Raw genomic sequence first — 3,587 nt, 5'->3', positions numbered from 1 at the left:
ATCTTAGTTTCTGTCAGTACATTTTGTAACTAAGTAATTTTTCTCCTTCACTGATGGGTACTGATGAGGTGGCACTTATGGGCACTGTTGAGGGGGCACTTATGGGCACTGATTATTTGTCACTGATGAAGAGGCACTAATATTCTGCACTTATGGGCACTGATAGGTGGCACTGATGAGCACTGATAGGCGGCACTGATGGGTGGCACTGGTAGGCACTGATGGGTGGCACTGACGGGCACTGATAGCTGTCACTGGTGGGCACTAATAGGCAGCATGGATAGGCGGCACTAATAGGCACTGATGGGCATTGATGGGCTTTACTGACGGGCATTTATGGGCAGCACTGATAGGCGGCACTGATGGGCACTAACTGGCATCACTAATGGGATTGCTGGCTCCGGTGGGCACTGATCTTTGGATTTGGTGGGCACTATTTTATGGCACTGGTGGGCACTGGTGGCGTTCTAATGTAATCAGTGCTCTGATTACATCTCTCACTGTCCCCTGCGAGGAGAAGCCGCTGATCGGCTCTCCTCACCACACACGCTTTCACTGTGAGGTGAGGAGTGCGATTACCTGTACTTCCTTGCAAGTGGGTAAAGGGATCGTAAAGGCAGAAAATCTGTGTGCAGCAGCCCCCCTCAGCCCCCTAATATTTACCTGAGCCTGTCTTTATCCAGTGATGTTGCAGGAGTGTCTAAGCTGCCCGCGACTCTACTCCTCATTGGCTGTCGAATTTGCTCCCGTTGCTGTCAACAAAAATAATTTAGCCAATCAGGAGAGGGAGGGGGCAGGACTGGGTTGTGTGTCTGAATGGACACGGGAGGCTGTGCCCCCATAGCAAGCTGCTTGCTCAACAGGCGGGAGGGGCCAGGAGCGCTAAAAGAGGGACCCGAGAAGAGGAGGATTCGGGCTGCTCTGTGCAAAACCAACTCCATCGAGGAAGTATAACATGTTTGTTATTTAAAAAAAAAACAATCCTTATAATCACTTTAATATCACCATAGACAAGAATAAAGTAAGAATAGTCCGCACTATCACTGAAGATAGAAATCAAAATGTACAACTGCTGCACACCAATAGGTGAATCCGTGACCAAAATGTAAAGTGTATGTGGATGGTGCTTCGCTGTTGCAAAACGAAAGTGACACAAATATTAGATAAAAAGTGATACTGAAACTATACACAAGGTGGCAGATGTTAGAGCTATACTGCCACCTTGTGTATAGTTTCAGTATCACTTTTTATCTATAATATTTGTGTCACATTCCTTTTGCAACAGCGCAGCACCATTCACATACACAAATCGCCATAAACAAGTTCTAATGGCAGGATCAACAGGTAATTCAAGGACATTACATGGGGAATCAGAAAAGCAAACACTGCTGTGCTAATTCTAGTGACAGATTGCATCATGGAGGTCATTTTAAAGCTGGCCGCGTGCTAATAGAATTTCATTCAAAAATTTTCATTTCAATAACATTTTTTCATTTTTCTAATGGTTAATGTGGTCAATGTTTGTTTTCAAATGCAGTGTCGAGAAAACTTGAAGGAGCGGAACGAAAGGTTTTCCTCAATTGAACCTAAATAACTAAATAACTAACTGGCTATCCAGCGCCTCCAGTGACACTTATACGGTGATTGCTGGTGAAAGGGTTAACTCTAGGGGCAATCAGGGGGTTAAAACCTATATTGGGTAGTATATGGGGGTACCTAGCGCTATAAAAACCTGGCAGTGAACCTAAAAAAATAACTAGCTACCTAGTGGCACCAGTGATACTAATGCAGCGATCAGAAAAACGGGGGGTAATTTGTGTGCCTATGTGTACCTACGTGTCAGTGTAGTTTTGGTGCACTTACTATTGTGTTCTCCTCATAGTCCGGTCAAAAAGGCCGCCCAAGGAGAATGACATCACTTCCTCTCTGCTGTGTTTACACTACACAGGCGGGGGAAGCTTCTCATTTGCCAGGAGCGATCGAGAGGGGATGGCCAGAAACGAACGGCCATCCCCTCATCCCGGATCGCTCCTGAAGCTAAACGGACCACCGCAGCCAGCGGGAGGGGGTCCGATCGGACCCCCCACCGGCTGGAAGGCAAGCACGTAGATGTACGTGCTTGTGCCTGTCGGTGCCATTGTGCTGACGTACATTGCCATGCGGCGGTCCTTAAGTGGTTAAAATGGCATTCATCAAGTCATCGAATGGCCTAAGAAAGGGCATACAAATATTCGTTCAGTTACCTACTAGTGTACAGCCAGCTTTATTTTACATAATTCTACTTAAAATATTGAAGTGCTATAATGTTTATTTTCAACATAAATAAAGTAAAAACTGAGCCAGGTAGGAGTCGAACCTACAATCTTCTGATCCGTAGTCAGACGCGTTATCCATTGCGCCACTGGCCCCTTGGTTGCCCTTTGCCCACCACTGTGTTTCCCTTTTTGTATGTATTATCAGGTGGCCTAAAGTTTATATAAGTAAAAACGTATCTTAATTGCTCTCTTTTGGTCCATAAAATATACAATTTAAAGCATTATCTGCTTATAAAGTGCAAAAAAATAAATACATTTGTTGATCCTTCCTGTAAGTCCAGAAGTGCTGCCCTGTGTCTTGTGCACTTCCCCAGGTTGCAGCCCAGGGGCAAAAGAGAGCTCACATTGTCCCCCAAATATTTATACTCCCCCTCAGCATGCACCAGTGACAATATACCTCCTACTGGTTGGCTAGCGGAAATATATATAGTAATAATTCACTCTGGAATCTCATACTATTGCCAGAGGTACCAGTGACACCTACTGGTAACAGAGAGAAACTAATAAATAGATACCTAACATTTCACATTTTAAAATTTCATGAAATGGTGTTAAATTATGGTACGTTAAATTATCCATAGGCAAAGCTTTAAAAGCTTTTGCAGGTTACTAGTTTAAAGTTAAACAGGAAGTCTGATGCTAGGACCACTGCTCTCACTCTGATGTAAGCAATACCTCACATGTGTGATGCAATCAATGTTTACATATGCATGCAGAACCTACATGCATGTTTGCATTTAAGTGTGAGAACTCCAGCTTAATTTTCCCAGATTCTGCTAACCTTTTAAGTCATATGGTATACTGCCAATTCTGCAGACTGCAACATGATAAAATAGAACTGCTTGGTGATTGAAAGAAAGAGGTGGCATTGATCCCTCTACCTCTCTCATGCTAAACAGGAATTTCACCATTTGAGCTAATTCTCCTCATAATATGAGTCATAGGGGGAGTCATAGGGGGAGTCATAGGGGGAGTCATAGGTGGAGTCATAGGTGGAGGAGAATGAGCTCTCAACTCTGCATCAATTACTACTAACCTCTGCACTCTGTCACTACTGACCCCTGAACTCTGCATCATTACGAACCCGTTAACACTTCATCAATTACTATTAACCTCTGTACTCTGTCACTACTGACTAGTTGCTGCATATGATGGGCACAAGTGGCTGCATTTGATGGGGCAGAAGTGGCTGCATAGGATGGGCACAGTGGTGGCAATTGACAGGCACAGTGGTGGCAATTGACAGGCACCATAGCTGCATTTGATGGGCAC

General features: G+C 44.4%; 1 non-coding gene across 1 annotated transcript; it reads right to left on the bottom strand.

Annotated features, from left to right (window-relative positions):
* Positions 1-2,335: 2,335 nt before the first annotated feature.
* TRNAR-ACG (transfer RNA arginine (anticodon ACG)) lies at positions 2,336-2,408 on the bottom strand. Its single transcript has one exon. It is a non-coding gene; the product is annotated as a tRNA-Arg (tRNA).
* Positions 2,409-3,587: the final 1,179 nt, after the last annotated feature.

The sequence above is a fragment of the Lithobates pipiens genome, unplaced genomic scaffold, assembly GCF_037356315.1.
Source record: "Lithobates pipiens isolate NorthernLeopardFrog02 unplaced genomic scaffold, aLitPip1_a1.2 Scaffold_1, whole genome shotgun sequence".
Lineage (NCBI taxonomy): Eukaryota > Metazoa > Chordata > Amphibia > Anura > Ranidae > Lithobates > Lithobates pipiens.
The sequence above is the reverse complement of the archived record's forward strand: the minus strand, read 5'-3'. Positions and strand labels throughout refer to the sequence as shown.